Genomic DNA, 18363 nt, shown 5'->3' with positions numbered 1-18363 from the left:
ATATATATAAACAAATGGGGAAACTGATATCAACAAGTACAAATCATTCCTTAGGAAATGCAGTAATCGCTGAGATGCTAAAAGTATCAATGAAAAAATTATGGCCGGCAGGGTTAAGGATCATAAAAATTCTTGAAATATATTGGGAACAAAGTTCTAGAAATGCTATATGTTCAAGAACTAGATGATGATTGACAATTTTTATCATCATCATGCAGAAAAGGCAGAGGTATTTGATTTAATATTACTGTTCTGTATATGGAAAGATGCAAGATGATGCATTTATATCATACAGATAAGGAAATACTTCCTATTGCATCAATAACAGGGAAGATGTTAAACATCTATTATAGCTAAACAGTTTTAAATCAACAGGATAGTAACCTGCACTGAAAAGTATTAAAAGAATATCAAGGAGTTCGCTAAACCATTTGTTTTTTTAAAGAAATCTTGCAACACTGGGGAACTTCCAGAGGACTAGAAAAGAAGTTAATGTTATGCCTACATTTTAAGAGTAAATAGGATGATTCAAGTAGCTATAGGATGGTTAGCCTGACATCGATCCCAAGCAAAATCATGGAAAGGCTGATACGGGATGCAATCAGTAAAGAACTAAAGAATGACATCATAATTAATGCCAGTAAACATGGTTTTACGGCAAATAGGTCTTGTTAAACAAACTTTTTTGATGAGATCACAAGTTTGGATGACAAAAGTAATTGTGCTGACATAATAGAGTTCTCTAAGACACTTTAATCATACATCTAGGAACGAAGATTGTGGAGCACACTTACAAGATGGGGGACTGTATCCAGTGGTGAGCTGGAGCCGGTTCGCACCGGTTCACGGGAACCAGTTGTAAAATTTAGAAGCCCTTTTAGAACCAGTTGTCCCGTGGCACAACCGTCAAGGAACTCTTTGTTTTCAATTCAATGGGTCTTGCCAACTTGACTGTTTCCTGTTTTATTTAGAAGGAGCAATATGTTGAAATGAAATATTCTAAATATTTTTTCATTAGTACTTTGTATTCTATATTTAAAAGGATGCTTCCCACACGTTTAGATTCTAAACTGTTGTAAGGATGCAGGAAAGAATATGTACGAGATTTTGAATAATTCTTTCATTTTAAAACCCATCAGTCTGTTGCAAGGAAGCTGATACAAACTTAGTCACCCGTTGAACCAAATAAGGTGTTTTCTGCAGCATCAGTCAACTAACATCTCCATCATGACCATGCTTGCTTTAGATATCAGTGATGATGGTGCACAGACAAACAAATAAAAGAACAGTATTTTGGCTTCTATAGCTGTTTGGTCAGGTGACTAGAGAATGATACTTGTGAGAAGGGAGTTAAAGCTTGTCGAAGATATTTCAAAAGTTGCAACAGAGAGTCCACAAAAGTCAGCAAGATTCAATGGTGTTTCTAGACTCCTGGTTAAGGTTTTTCCTGCAAGACTTCTTTGATGCTTTTTTGAATATGAAACTTAATTACCCACCACCCACGTCTCGGAGTCCTTTCTCTGTTCTTAGTGAGCTATCAAAAATCTCCTCTGGTTGTGATTTCGATATATCCCTTGCTGTTCCCCAGGGCCAGATGAGCTTCAACATTTCTCAAGAACTTTGTCCACATTAGATCATGTTAATTCTTTCCTTGACTAACTGCTGTGGCTCTGACACAGATGGACATATATCGGATCAATAGGGAAGTAGTTCCAGCAACTCCAGATCACTTAGAAATCAGCAGAGAAGGCAAATACCCACCATCTGCTCTTGTAAGCACTCTGGATTCACCTTTGTTAAACAACTTGGTTACTCCCAAATCATTTGAAACACCTTTCAGTACGTGTGTGTGATTGCAGGACATGCTGAGATCATCTCAGACTTCACACTTGTCTCCTTTTCTCTCACTTCTAGAAGCCTCTTGTGCACAAACAACAATTAGACTGGAAGATTCAATCCGCACAGAAGGTATCTAAAGTTCTTTGGCATGATATTATTTGTAACGGAGTCTTTGATTTACTGGAATTGAGGATTCAAAAATGTCTTTTTTAATACAGTCACCAAGTTGCTAGCTTTCTTTTGCTACTAGAAAAACCTCCATTGAGTCCAATAAAAGAGGTAGATATGCCAGCAGCTTCCTGTTGAAGTGTCGTCTTTGTCTATGAAAGGCTCGTTTAAACGGATTTTCTCGATATGTGATTTTTTTTTTTTTTTTTTTGCTTTAGCTCAAACTGCCTCTGATGTCTTCTTTCTTTCTGGACTGCATTATATGAAGGAAGGAAGTTTTATCTGAGCTGCTTCCGAAAAGAAAGAGAATATTAGTATGAAGAAAGTTAGATTCTGTGTTTAAAAAAAATCCATTATTTCAATATTTTTTCCCCTCAAAGTAGGATCAATAAAAGGATAACGATTTTTTGATTTTATTAATTCCGTTTAAAGGGTGAGGCTGTAAGAAGTGATTTAAAGAGATTAATGATTAGGGCAGGGTGAATGAAAATCCCTTATATGTGGGTATGTTCTTATCTAGATTACGAAGGGTGCTTTTTTCCTCTCCCTCAGCCATCATCCAACATGAAAACAATCTCCATGCCAAGCATTTTAAACCTTGGCATAGTTGCATGAGTTGTATAAATCAGAAAACTGGCCCAAATGGGATGGAAAAATATAGTTGATGTTACTTCTAACTATTGCATTTGTTACCTATTTGCCAAAAGTAGTCCAACTCATGCATCCTTATTCATGAGAGTGATACTTACTCACACAACTAGTCCCATTAACCTGCATGAGACTACTCAACCAATTAGGGGTTTATGAGATACAGTCCACTGTCCTATTTAAACCCTTTCATGGTACCTGGTGGAATTGTAGTCAGTGGTTGCTGTTCTTTAACTTTTATCTTTTGCATTTGGTTTAAAGTTACAGTAGCCAGAGTTATATGTTTAGTATAAGATCATCTTCGTTATGTGCACTATGCAACACCAACACTTGAAATGGTGTATGTTCCTCTCTCTCTGGGGGACGGGTGAATTTGATCTAGGACTGGGAGGTTTATTTCTGTTACTGTGAACTCTTCAAAACTTCCTGCTTAGCACATTTTCTGAACTCATCCTTTTATCTATCACAGCTAAATTCTTCGTTCTCTTCCCTCACTTCCTTGTACTTTCTCCTCTTTCTTCCTTCCCTGGTGATAGCCTTAGGTCAAGATGTTATGTGGGGCAGTATAATATGCCTGAGCTTTAGGTAGCTGCTTTAGCTGTATGTATGGCGGTGAATTAAAGGCATTTTGGAACGTGCTTAACTGGCTGTTCAGTGATGATTCCTGGATTTGTGGATATGGGGAAAGCAGTGGACATGATATATCTTGACTTTAGCAAAGCTTTTGATATGGTCTCCCACAGTATTCTTGCCAGCATGTTTAAAAAAAAGTATGAATTGGATGAATGGACTATAAGGTGGATAGAAAGCTGGCTAGATTGTCGGGCACAACGGGTCGTGATCAACAGCTCGATGTCTAGTTGGCAACCGGTATCAAGCAGAGTGCCCCAGGGGTTCATCTGGGACCGGTTTTGTTAAACATTTTTATTAATGATCAGGATGCTGGGATGGATTGCACCCTCAGCAAGTTTTTTACACTCTCCTTCTGCTATTAGTTTAACCCCCATCCTGTCTTCGAGGAGATTGGTTCCCCTTTTACTGAGGTGGAGGCCATCGAAACTATACAGTCCCCTTTCCCCATATAAGCTGAATCAGTGTTCCACAAAACCAAAACTCTCTACCCTTCACTGGTGGTTCAATTCTAGAATTTTGTGCCTTCTGACTTCCTTTGTGGGGTGGGAAGGATATCAGAGAAGATTGCTTGGACATTCTTCTTCTTCAGCATGCTTCCGAGTTCCCTGAAATCATCTACTATCTGCGTGTTATCCTGTGGTGCAGTGTCATTAGTGCCAAGATGAACCATTACCAATGGATCTTTACCCATCAACTTCAGAAGCCTATCCAATCTTAGGGCTGGTCTACACTGAAATGTTACATTGGCCTAGCTACATGTCTCAGCAGTATGAAAAATCCACAGCCCTGAGTGACGTAGTTACGCCAACCTAACCCCTGGTGTAGAAAGCACTAGATCAAATGAAGAATTCTTCCATCAACCTAGCTTCCGCCTCTTGGGGAGGTGGATTGCACCTCCCATCGCTGTAGTGTCTACACTGAAGCGCTACAGCTACAGTTGTGCCACGGTAGCATTTTAAGTGTAGCCATATCCTTAAAGTGACATCTTGGCTCTGGGAAGGTAGCACACTACCTTTACTGCTAATGCGTAAAAGCTCCCACAAGGAATATGCTCACTACTTAAAGGAACTTCATGAAAGCGCCCCTCAGTGCTTCACCCCCACATCAAAGAGTGTGATACTCCCTTTTGGAGGCCCTTCACAACTGTGCCCCTCCCTGCTTATCCGCTCTTGTATCTTGCTAGCCTTGATCACCCATTTATTCACCTTTCCCAGAAGCACCTGTGTGCGTTCTTCCAGGCTTCCCCTAGTGCATGGAACATGCTCCTAGAATTGATCCTTAAAGCCACACTACCCTCTGCTCCCTCATAGCCCTCTTCAAGCACCAGTTCTGCTATGATGCCCACAGGAAATTGCCAACTGATAATGGCAAAGTAGATGGCCTGTAGGGATTAGTGATCTCTGCACCTTATAAAATTAAAACAATGAATGATGCGAATTGGGCACATGCTGGCAGATGTAGCCAATGTTTCATCAATGCTCCCACTCATTCTGATTGTTTGTTAGCCACCTATTGCAGCCCGTCTTAGTTGGTAAGTTCTTTAGGGCAGTGGTTTTCCACCTGCAGTCCACGGACCCCTGTGGCTCCACAAACTATGTCTAAGATTTCCAAAGGGGTCTACACCTCCATTCGGAAATTTTGTAGGGTCCACAAATGGAAAAAAAGGTTGAAAACCAGTGTTTTAGGACAAGGGCTGTCTGTCTACATAAAGAGCCCATCACAAGTGTCTTGACTGCAGTTTTTAGGTTCTACTGTGGTATTAAATAATGACATAAGCAGATGTTAGACAAACTGACCAAAGTAGTCGTAATCATTCTCCCTGAAGCTGAAAACTGATCACTGCTGAGATCACAAAAGATATCAGATTATTTTCAGTATCTTACCAGTACAGCCAGATGGGCCTTTTTCATGGGGGAGGCTTCTTCACACTTTAAAACAAAATGTACTCCCCAAAACATGTACCGTTACTTCTGTTTGAGCTAGAGTATAGCTTTTAGAAAGACCTCTAGCCTTAATTTAAAGACTCCAAGTGATGGAGAATTTACTACATCTCTTGGTAATCTGTTCAGTCTAATCAAGCCCCTGGTTGGGAGAATAGACGTCAGAATATTTGTTATTCCCTGGGAATTTCTAGTTTCATAATAAACTGGAACGTTAAGCTCCTGTAAGAGGTTTGCTGAGTGATGCATTAAGGTTTAGCCTTGCTGATCATTAGGAGCCTGATCTTGCAATGCTTCATCAGGAAAAATGCTAATTGACTTCAGGATCAGGCCCCAAACCATCAGCAGTACACATTAAGTCTATAGCATTTCACTTTTTGCTCTGAATAACTAAAGCATTTCATTAGTTTTATCCCTAGTTGTCCCACTAGCCTATTATCCTAAGGGTAATTCTCACAACAATCAGCCATTCCAGTAATACAAAAATGTGACTAGTGCTGGAGGTATTAATTAATCAAATTTCTTATTATAATCCTTAGCTGTAACATGGATTCCAGAGCTCTAACATGGATTCCAGCTGTATATACAGATGCCACTCAACCAGGCCAAAAAAAAAAAAAGTGATTGATGGTTTCATTTTGCAGTATTCGTTGCATTCCTTTTTGTTACCAAAATTGGTGTTATTTCTGTAGCCAGCAGTACGGTTTTCTCATTCTTGTTCTTAGTTACCTTTTTAAACACCATTTTCACACTGCCTCGCATCCACATATACTGAGTCTGAGAAGGCAGCTGTGTGAGACGTTTGCCTTGCTGACAATTGAATAGACCATCCTGGAATTTGAAAGCAGCAGAGTCATGGTCGTTTCTCCACCACTGACAATTTTTAAATCCTACACTATAGGAATTATTTTGGAACATTCTCTGGCCTGAGTTAGACGGGAGGTCAGATTAGATGATCCCAATGGCCTTAGAATCTATGAATCTACCCATGGAGCTGAAGCAAAGTCCCCATGCACTACGAATAGCAATAACTCTTATATCCTCTTTCCAGGCCTCTAGCCATTACAGGGAAAGCAAGGCCATGCATGGTGTATGGGTATTCAAACTAGACCCACAGGGTGGTTTTAGTTTGCAGGAGTTCCAGCTAAACTTTTTGTTTTGATTCGCCTGTATTTGGCTCCTAAATTTCATTTGGAGATTGAGGTTTGGACAAACTCCAAAATCTCAATCTGAAACTCAGCTGAAAGTGGGGGGTCAGTGTGAGTTCCTGCTCATCCAGGCCCCGAGAACTGGAACCCCCAGGCTAACCGGCAGAAATTCCACCACTCTCTCATGGGAAGTGGGTCTGTAGTTTTGTATTGAGGAGGCAGCAACTGGTCAGTATGTCGACAGATGGCAAGAAATGAATCTGTGCTGGAAGAAATTCCTGTGAGTCAACTCAGCTAATGGGTCTGGATGTACCATTAGTGTATTTCCTGAATTAAAGGGGAAAATAGAGGAAAAGGCTTGGAATGAAATGGATAATATAGGTCTAGACATATCCAAATTATTGTTCCAAGAAAGTCACAGAAGCCAAGCAAAATTGTTCCTTTGTTGGCCTTGTGAGAACAGGTACAGAACAGACATAGCAGTATTTCAGCTATAAGACTTGGGTCGTAAAGGCTTCATCCTGAACTGTGTCATGCAATGATAAAGGGCTGTTTGGGGTGGTGTGAGATGAATTCTGGCCCCATTGAAGTCAATGGGAGTTTCATGGTTGACTTCAATTGAACCAGGAATTCCCCAGGAATTCTGTTCTCTGAACTCAAAGAAGCTCTGTGCATATTTTATCAGCGCCTGCAACTATCCTTCTATTCAGATCAATTGTGCTATTATCAACTTCTAATTTCAGGCTTGTGTATTCTCATGACATCCGCTCCAGGATAGAATGTGGCATGCACTATTTTTTCAGTGGTCACCAATTAAAAGCAGTCTCCATTTGCCAATAGTTAGGCTGGTATCGTAAGACTACAGATTTTCTCTGTGCTTACAGTAGGAGATAAAATTAGGAACTATATGGTAACTACTGGTAAACTTTGAGTTTTTTAATGGCGGCTACTCTAAGACTCAGCCTGGGAGCTTATTGATTATACACATTTTTGGAAAACACTGCTTAGTCACTTTTAAGTTACAGTCAGGCCCCATGTCTCCTGCAATTCTAGTCAGGGTTTTGTCCACCTGGCTTCAGAATTTGCTCCTGGCAAGTTGCTCCATGGAAAACTGTTCCTTCTGCCAGTCTGAGCTCCATCACACAGAGCTGGGGATTTGCATGGAGGGGAATACCAGACTATATGAGGAGTGGACTGTCACACCATAGCAATTCATATGCACCAAGGCATTTACAAGCCATGCTGCAAGGATTTCTCAGAAGCCACTCTGTTGTGTATGCTCTTTCACACGTCCATGGCGAAGCTCTCCCTGATTCTTTAACACTACAATTAAATTTAAAACAAAAAAGAATATTCTTAACAATAAATTGAAATACCTTTAGGGGAAGTAGTGTGGATGAAATAAAAGCTATTCCAAACTTTCACCAAAAACTCAGACCACACCAAAATGGGAGTAGGGAGACAGGCCAGAAGCAGGAAGATCCTGGGGAGTGACAGCCAGAGTCCCCTGGGAGGGGAGGTAGTGGGACGCTGCTGAGAAAGACTTGGTGAGCAAGAGCCATGGAGCTGCAAGTAGCACGAGCAGCAGGAAATTCCCTGGGGGAGGCTGCGGGAGTCCCCTACAAAGGGAAGCAGTGAGAGCCTGCTGGGGGAAAGGGCTGCCAGAAAGAAAGCCCTAGGGGTGGTGCTCAGTGAACAGAGCACAGAGGATTCCTGCCGGACAAACGGAGAGGGGGAAAAGGAAAGCCCTCGGAATCTGTAGCCTAGGGAGCTGAGAAAGTGTTTCTGTTATTTTTGCCTTTGCTTGGAGACTAAAACTGCCCAGAAAGAGACGTTTTGTGAGCTGGGGCGAAGGCCAGCTTGCTACACACATGGATTGCTAGTATTTTATTTATAGTACAGTAGCACCCAGAGGCCCAGATCAGAATGGGGGCCCCATTGTACCAGGTGCTGTACAAGCACATACGAAGTCGTGAGCCCTGTTCCCAAGGAGCGCATCAGATTTAACTGTGGTTTTTTGAGTGAGATGCTGGCATCTCAGGAGAAACTTTTTTATTTGGAAACGATAGTGTTTTCTTTTCTACTAGGCTTGGACCCAGTCATACAATCCTTACCCACAAGCTCTCTTTGCTCTACAGTAATAACCCACTCAGTGGGATCTCTCCTAGGGATAAGAACCCAGTGTCAAACTGGTCTCAGTGAGAGGAGAATTGGGCTGAAGATCTTTGTAAAAGTAAATTGGCTCTGAAAAAAAAAACAATTTTATTCCTTTCTTGAACTTACTCTGTTTGTAATTTGTAATCCCCGTCACATGAATGAATGTATGTCTTGAGCAGTAGATTATGAAATCCAGTGAGATTTAGGCAGCAGGAGCAAATGAACTCCTAAACAATGGAAAGATCCTGTGTTTATCCAAATACCTGTACACAGAGCACAGCACACTGTATATGCAGGCTACTGAAGCCAGTGGGAGGACAGGATTGGCCCTAAAACAGATGATGAAAATACAGAAAGTGATTTGTTGGCAAAATTATCGCTAAGAATCTTGCAAATTTTTCCATGAGGCATCAGAGGATCTTTGAGCTAAACATGAAAACAAACATTGAAAGTGTGGAGAAGTCTGAATTCAGTACAGAAGAAAATGTGGGAGCGGGGGCAGTGAAGACATTCTAGAAGGAGGGAGACGTGATCAGAGAAGTTTGAAAGAATTATCATCTTTATGGCTACGTTCTGGATGGGCTAGACTGCAGTTCTCTTCCAATAGCACTAGATCAATCAAACCTGAAAAAGAAATGCAAGTAATTGCACAAATTCCATATTTCTTGATTGTCTAAAAGTAAAGCGAGTGATCAGGATGCTCCAGTAGTCACTACGTGAAATGAAAAGCATGGGCTAAAACTTTCAAAAGCATCTAAGTGACTGAGGACTAGTGTATTGTATTATGTGGTGTATTGAGGACTGTTAGAACTGCAAGCTGTCACTTGAAGAATAGGATGGGGTCCTGCTTGCAGGCTAGGGGGATCTCTCTGTGGTGAAGCATGTGATTTGGGTTTCAGCAGTCTAGAAAGTCCCAGATGGGGTGAGTTGTGCCTCTCTGCCATAGGGATCAGCCTGCTTTGCCTCTCTCTGGTTTTTTTTCATAGAGTGTTATTGTTCTGGATTCTAAAACTAAAAGTCATGTGACATTTCAACCTTCCACAAAGAGTGTTTTATGGTTTTTAGCTAGCTTCTCTGTTTGTATGCTATGAACACAACGCTTCAGTCCCACTTTTCAAAAGTGACTTAGGAGCCAAAGTCTCACTGAAAGTCAATGAGACATAAGCTCTAAGTCACTTAGAACCGTTCGAAAAATCTTACCCCTGTTCTAATGTCTTGGTAGTGAGTATGGAGATGGAGAGGCAATTTCTGGAAATGTAGGGAAAGTAGATGGGGATTGGACCTAGCTAAAGCCCATCAAAGCCAATGGCAGTCTTTCCACTGACTTTAATGGACTTTGGTTCAGGGCTTTGTTGAGGGTCTGGCTCTCAGTGAGTTAGGAAGGAAGGGAATCAAACATTACTTCCCAGCTGCAAGCATGGGTGACAAGAAACATGATGGCAGGGTGGGATAGTTGGCAAGATCTCAGAGTTTAAAGACACTGGCAGAGACAAAACTAAGGCAGAGTAGAGATAAATTTGGTGGGAGTCAGTGCAGAGGTCATAGCTGACAGAGAGCGTTTAGGAGGGAAAATGGAGAAGGCCAAGGACAGATCCTTGGAGGATGTAGACAAGGAGAGATGTTCAGAAGGAGAGAACCCCTTGACAGAAGAGAACAAGGAGTGGTGCAAAAGCTAATAGAAGAACAGATGATAGCACCTTGAAAGCCCATGGAGAGAACTGGAAGTAGGAGGAAAGAACGGCATGAGTTATCAGTTGTCTTTGATGCTGAAGAATGAGCCCCACATGAGTAAGTTATGCACATGCTGTTCTAAACTATTTTCCAACTTTTTAAAAAGGTCATAAGTTAAAGGAGCCCCCAGGCAGCTTTAATGTGCATGACCTGTGCTTACATGACAGCTCATTTTAGGTCTTACTGACCGTGGTAATACCGCAGAAGTCATCGCTATCACATGCCTGAACTATTTTTGAAAAATTACTTCTACATATTGGGCAGGAGCTTCCCTAAACCACACGAGGCATCTCTTTCCACCTTTCCGCTCCCCCCCCCCGGAAGAACCATTGTTACTGTGAGTCTTTAAAAAAAAAATCTACACAATGTTTAAGTCCACCGTATTTGATACACAATGTTCTGATTCTTTGAAATGTGGTGAAGGACACTGGAGCAAACCATCCTACTCTTCAATCTCATGCATTCTTTAATGTCCAAACACGGCACACAGATCTTAGGAATGGGGGACAAGTAAACTATCGGGTACTCAATTATCTGCTTTGGAAAGATGAAGAACAGAATGAACTCTGCCAGGATTTGATCCTCTGGTTCCATGAACTTGGCATCCTTCAAACCTGATGTTTTATATCCACATAGTGTGTTCTGCAGTATTCATTTAATTTGTGTGTTCCCCATTTGTCCTTTCTCGCTTCCTTCAACTTGTCAGTTCTTTCCCTACCTTGTTTTTGGAATAAATCTCTCATGCTTAAAATAAAAACAAATCTAAAAATAATGCAAGCAGCTAAGAAGCTTCTCAGCAAAATATTTTGTAAATGGTGCGATTTTTAGTGACCAAAATGCCATTTACTTTCATCAGACCCCCAATCAGCCTGGCTAATCTACACTTTTCCTCTTCCTCATACTGAGCTGTACCAAACCAGCATGAGGTGGGGGTGACTGGGGCAAGACAACACGAGATAGTGGTCCTGGCTGACTTGATCATGTCAGTCCCTGCTCATTGGCGCAATTCTGGAGCACTGTCTTAGGAAAAGTGGCACCATTCTGCAATCAGTGGCTCAGTGATTGGGGCATGAAGCTGGAAAGTAGAAAACCTATGTTCTTATCTGGCTTGGTCAATGACTTTCTGTGTGACCTTTGGCAAATCACTTCACCTCTCTCTCTTTCTGTCACCCTATTTGTAAAATGGAGATAGTCCTGATGTACTAAACAAGGATGTTGGGAGGATTCATTATTTATAGTTTGTAAAGTGCTCTGAACTCACTATTATTATTATCAGGGCTGGAGAAGTTATTTTTTCACATTGTGAGGGAAATGGAGATGGGAGGTAGGACTTAAAGGGGAGACGACAAGGTTTACCAGATAAGGTTTGTGACTGTGGCCGGTTGTCTCTCTCTTTGGAGAATGTCATGCTGGGTGGCCATCCACAGCTGTCAGCAGAAAATACTGGCAGAAGGACTGACTCTCTTAAATGGGAGTCACACATTTCCCCACTTGTAAAGTTTTAACATGACATTATGGAATAGTCGAAGAATTTCACATTTTATACTGTCTGATAACCTAGATGTCGAGGCAATAAAGTCTCAATGAAAAGTTTTGACCTTAAGAAAATTATTTAAACCTCTTATTGAAATGACACAGTTTGATAATATCAAAATGAAATTTCACTTTGGGTTTTTTTTTTTAAACAAAAACTCATAATTTGGTTCAAAATGATTTTTTCTTTGATATTTTGGAGTTTCCTGGAGAATGGGAATGCTGGGTTCCCACCAGCTCTATTATGTATGTAATCAGACTGTGTATTAATTTAGATGGTGGAATGCACTCCGCCAAGGCCCATCACAAACCTCATCACTTTCTGCTCCAAAGGCAAGGTGCATTTCTTTGACCTTGTCTTCTCTAATATAAACAAATAGCAACAGGTAGCTAGAGAGACAAGGTGGATGAGGTAATATATTTTATTGGACACAGCTACAACAACACTGGATATAGCAGGAGGTATACTGATTTAAAAAACAAAACCCAAACCCTATCAACACAAGACACTCCACTCCAGTCTCCCTTCTGGAGAGAGGATAAGATAAAAAAATACAGGACAGATGGGTAGTCGTGTTCCTTAATGCACTAGTGGAAGGTGCTTCTGCAGCATAAAAACCTATGTAAAATAGAATCGAATCTCTGAAACGCAGACATTCAATTTAAAAGGCTACAGTAGGGATATCAGTAAGGTTTTTTTTTTTTATTGTTGCTGCGTGAGTCCCCTGAGCTGGCACTGGGGCTGTGTATGTGCTTGCGTGCCTAAGACCTTAAATGTCAAGTGGGGTATGATGGGGAGTAGGATACACGCATCCCTGGGACGAGCATCCCACGTGAGGCGTTGGATGTGTAGGACATGCGGTGACCATTCAAGCCTCTTTCATTTTTCCTTAATGATTTGTCTAAAAATAGCGCTTTCTTCAGAAAGAGCCTTCTTCCGTCATGCCGATGGGACCCCTGCAAGCAGAAACGCATCGGCAGTGGCTATGTATGGTAATGAATATTCATATTTAATGAATATTCATTAAATGTGTATTCACACTGCTGGCGCCAATGTGATGGCATTAATGTGCGTGCAGTGATTTTAAAAGTGACCAGCTGATTAAGGTGAGGGGGAAGGGGAAGATCACACCTAGGTTAATGTGTTTGATTCAGTCTCTCTGGTTGAAGCTTGCCTGTCTAACACAGTTAGGTGTCCCACACACCTGCCATTGAACAGGTAAAAGATGGGCTTTGGCTAAAAGAATTTCTGGTTATAAACAAAGGTCACAAGAAGCCAACATTCTATAGCTGACCAGTTCGCATGACAATTAAAGACAGATTGGGGATAAAATCCTGCGGATTGAGCCACTGGGCTGTAAATTTAGAACCCCAAACCTCCATCTAATATTCAGAATAGCTGTCTGAAAAGCAAATGAAATCCCAGGGCATTGCCTACCACTCATAAAGGGAACTGTGTATTTCATATCTATGATATGTGCAGATGGCAGCTCATTCTGTCTTGAATGCACATTGGCACCATGTTCTGGCATCTCTGCCCATTGCAGCAAATACTGCTCAAGGAGGATTGCATTTTACAGGGGGATTAGTTAGCACTCTTACAGTGATGTTTGTAAATCTACAGCCAAGAAAATTCCCACTCCATCCCATCCCTCACCTGTCTGTTCCCTTGACCTGATTCCTTCATGGTGCCCCCTCCCCTGTAATTGCTGTGGCCTGCATTCTCCCTCAGACACACACAATAGGTCTTTTTACCTCTATCCACAGCTCCAAGTCCCTTGTGTGGATTTTTTTACACTTTAATCTACATCCTCTGCTTTCTATACATTTATGGCTCACATCTGCCTGGCCCAGCGAGGGGTAAGAGGACACAAAGACTCCGATCACACTCCCATGCAGAGGCAGGGCACGAGTCCAGCCCTTGCACTCCCCAGAGCACAAGACAAGCACTGGTGCCAGTGCTAGCATCCCCACAGGGTGCAGGATCATTCGCCTTCCCTCTAGCAGCGTGGGCTAGGCACGGAGGGGGCCAACATGCTGCAGAGGCTGCAGCAGCAGCCAGCCTCCCTCCCTGCCCCCAAGAGAGCCAGGGGACATTGTACCTGCTTTGGGTGCAGTGGGGAGAATTCATCCCTACACTGATGCTGAGCAGGGACGAAGGAGGGTGACAGTGCATCTGGCCTGGCCTGAGGCTCCCAGCCTCCAGTTCAGCCTTCGGCAAAGCTAAAAGCATCTGAGGGCTACTGTAACTTGTGCTTCAGCTCCAACAACTCCTACTGGCTGTTGTGCTGTGAGGGAATGGCTTTGGCCGCACCACCGGCACTGGGGATCCTGCAGGGGGTAGCATAGAGCTGAATTCAGTAACTCCTCGCTTAACGTTGTAGTTATGTTCCTGAAAAATGCGACTTTAAGCAAAACGATGTTAAGCTAATCCAATTTCCCCATAAGAATTAATGTAAATAGGGGGAGGGGGTTAGGTTCCAGGGAAATTTTTTCACCAGACAAAAGAATATATATACACACACACACACACACACACACACACACACAAAGTATAAGTTTTAATACTGTACACAGCGATGATGATTGTGAAGTTTGGTTGAGGTGGTGAAGTCAGAGGGTGGGATATTTCCCAGGGAATGCCTTACTGCTAAATGATGAACTAGCAATTGGCTGAGCCCTCAAGGGTTAACCCATTGTTGATAATGCAGCCTCACACTCTACAAGGCAGCACGAATGGAGGGAGGGGAGGCAGCATGGCAGACAGAGACACACACCCTGTGCGTGAGAGAGAGAGAGATGCACAAGGCCCCTTTAAGTTCGCTCACCCCACTCTAAGTACATTGCCTTTTTAAGTAGATCAGCAAGTTGAGACAGAAGCTGCTGCCAGGAAGCTCCCTCATCCTGAGCCCTCTTGTGTTCCCCTCCCACCTCCGTTCTATGGAAATGCGGTAAGCAGGGTGCAGGAGAAGGGGGGAGGGAGACACCCTGACACCCGCACAGCAAGCAGGAGGCTCCCGGGAGCAGCTCCAAGGCAGAGGGCAGGAGCAGCACATGGCAGTGGGGGGAGGGACACAGCTGAGCTGCTGGCGGCTGCCACACAGGGAACTTAGGGGAGCGGGGAGCTGATATGGGGGCTGCCGGTCCACCCTGGTTCCAAGCCCCCACCAGCTAGCTCCAACGGGCTGCTCTTCCTGCAAGCAGTAGACAAAGTAGGCGCCTGCCAAACGATGTTAGAAGGGAGCATTGCACAACTTTAAACGAGCATGTTCCCTAATTGATCAGCAAGGTAACCATGAAACAATGTTAACCAGGATGACTTTAAGTGAGGAGTTACTATAGCTCAGTTCGGCACCAACAATTCATGCAGTTAGGAATTCCCTGCAATGACTCCTGGATATTGAGCTGGGGGCACCTCTGTGCTGCCCCCAAAGTGGGGCGATGGCTTCAAGGTACAACTTGGCCTTTGGCTCTCTGCCCCCCCAACCCATCCCTTTACTTGGGCACACTGAACTTGCTTTAAAATTTCAATTCTAGCAGGCCACGATGTTCAACTCCGCAGCTCTCTGCATGTCACCTAGCTGGGGAAACATGCAGTATGCCAAGATGTGACATTTTGTAGTTAGGGGGAATGTTTAAATAGTCTCAAACTGTGCTAGCACTTGAGGCTGAGAAGCTGCTGGAGAGAAGGCGACTCCTCGAGATAAACGCCTAAAGCAAAGCCGAGAACACTTTTAATCCTTCACCTCCTACTCACGGGGCGGTGAGATGACACAGTTGTAGGTGCCTACAAAAATAGCCTTCTATGTCTGCCTTTTAAAAAAAATCTGCTTCACATGAGCTAGCTGCTGACCCTCAGATGGGAACAGTGTGTGCTTAGAAAAGAGATACCCACTTCAGATGCAGTTACTGGGCTTTTAAAATGAGTTCTGTGCGTGAAAGAGATGGATTGCTAACCAGAAGATAGTTAATGAGACTTATTCTCTCTCTCTCGCTTTTCAGGATACAAGACACTCCTATTAACATCAGTGTTTTCAAATGATCAAAAACATGAACAAATATAATAATAATGTGACTCATTCTCTACTTGCAAATTATGTGTACCTCCCACTGAAACCGGCAATGGGAGAATGGGGTCCCGTAACCCTATTTCCTCCAGTCATCTCTCTCTGAAATACATGTTCTCTTCCTCTGTGGTATATTGCCTACACTAAGGGTACGTCTACACTTACTTCCTGGTTTAGAGGCAGGCAATCAATCTTCTGGGATCGATTTATCGCGTCTTGTCTAGACGTGATAAATCGATCCCGGATCGATCCCGGAAGTGCTCGCCGTCGATGCCGGTACTCCAGCTCGGCGAGAGGAGTACGCGGCATCGACGGGGGAGTCTGCCTGCCGCGTCTGGACCCGCGGTAAGTTCGAACTAAGGTACTTCGAATTCAGCTACGTTAATAACGTAGCTGAATTTGCGTACCTTAGTCCGAAGTGGGGGGTTAGTGTGGACCAGGCCTAAGGATAATATTTCATTACCCCTGCAAGACTCAAGTGAATTTTAACCCAAAAGAGCCAAAACTGATCACTTTGGCAAAGCAGGTCTGCTTGCTGATCACCTAGGCAAAGCAGGTGTGTCTATGCAAATACAGTTTGCCCCTGTGGTCTTTCCCCCCAGTTCATCAGTAAATGGCTGGGGAGAGCTACTTCAGACCTGGCTTACAGAAGATTATAGAGGAGTTTAACAAAGAATGGAAAATCCAGTCAAGACTCCGGCATCTTGATGGCTATTTTGTCTTCTGTTTAGTTTAATTCATCTAAGTTAGCAGTGAGCCCTCCAATACATACCCATGTGATCAAAACCTGGTGATTAGTGGTCTAGGGAGCTGAACCTTAGATCTGGGGTGGGACAGTGAAAGACAATGCAGCCGCAGAGAGGTTCCCCACTAGCCAGTGAAATCACTAAGAGCTGGGCTGAGTGATGGTATCTCAGAACATGGCATCGCAACTAAAGGCAGGGGAGCAGCAACACCAGCAGAGACAAGTCTCTAGCAGCATCACTCCACCACCTCTCCATCAGGGATGGGAGGTGAACCCATGTGAATGCACCCTTGGATTCTGGGCCTTTGCTGACCTCCGGCATCCACCCGTGAGTGGTGTGCAATGGAGGTAAAAGGGGAGTGGTGCATTAAAGGGCACTCATCCATTGGACTTTCATACCACAAGATGGGGAAACTGAGGCAAAGGATTGCTGCCCAAGATATTGTGTGGCAGGGGGTTTACGTATTGTTTTGAATCATTGTTATGATGGTTTCCCAAATTAATGCTATGTTCCCTCTCCCTTTAACAAAAGTTTCCTTTCATTTACACAAAGTTCCGCAGGGGTCTGTTTTGGGACCGGCTCTGTTCAATATCTTCATTAACGACTTAGATATTGGTATAGAAAGTACGATTATTAAGTTTGCGGATGATACCAAACTGGGAGGGATTGCAACTGCTTTGGAGGACAGGGTCATAATTCAAAATGATCTGGACAAATTGGAGAAATGGTCTGAGTTAAACAGGATGAAGTTTAACAAAGACAAATGCAAAGTGCTCCACTTAGGAAGAAAAAATCAGTTTCACACATACAGAATGGGAAGAGACTGTCTAGGAAGGAGTACGGCAGAAAGGGATCTAGGGGTTATAGTGGACCACAAGCTAAATATGAGTCAACAGTGTGATGCTGTTGCAAAAAAAGCAAACGTGATTCTGGGATGTATTAACAGGTGTGTTGTGAGCAAGACACGAGAAGTCATTCTTCCGCTCTAATCTGCTCTGGTTAGGCCTCAGCTGGAGTATTGTGTCCAGTTCTGGGCACCGCATTTCAAGAAAGATGTGGAGAAATTGGAAAGGGTCCAGAGAAGAGCAACAAGAATGGTTAAAGGTCTTGAGAACATGACCTATGAAGGAAGGCTGAAAGAATTGGGTTTGTTTAGTTTGGAAAAGAGAAGACTGAGCGGGGACATGATAGCAGTTTTCAGGTATCTAAAAGGGTGTCATAAGGAGGAGGGAGAAAACTTGTTCACCTTAGCCTCTGAGGATAGAACAAGAAGCAATGGGCTTAAACTGCAGCAAGGGAGGTCTAGGTTGGACATTAGGAAAAAGTTCCTAACTGTCAGGGTGGTTAAACACTGGAATAAATTGCCTAGGGAGGTTGTGGAATCTCCATCTCTGGAGATATTTAAGAGTAGGTTAGATAAATGTCTATCAGGGATGGTCTAGACAGTATTTGGTCCTGCCATGCGGGCAGGGGACTGGACTCGATGACCTCTCGAGGTCCCTTCCAGTCCTAGAATCTATGAATCTATGAATCTATGAATAAAAAAGTCAGTGCTTGCGAGTGGGGAAGTATTACCTATTAGAGTTGCCTGGAGTGGTGTTTAGTTTTCCAGATTTCTAGGAGGGGGCACAAGCTGGTACTGTTTTGTAATGTTGAGGCACCCCTAGATATTGAACGAGACCCTTGTTGCCTGGCAGAAGGGGTTACATTTCCATAGGATACTCTACTGACAAAATAGTTACAGGGCGATACA

Source organism: Terrapene carolina, unplaced genomic scaffold (assembly GCF_002925995.2).
Source record: "Terrapene carolina triunguis isolate 2854851 unplaced genomic scaffold, T_m_triunguis-2.0 Scaffold189, whole genome shotgun sequence".
In the NCBI taxonomy this organism is placed as follows: domain Eukaryota; kingdom Metazoa; phylum Chordata; order Testudines; family Emydidae; genus Terrapene; species Terrapene triunguis.
Note: the sequence above shows the minus strand (reverse complement) of the source record.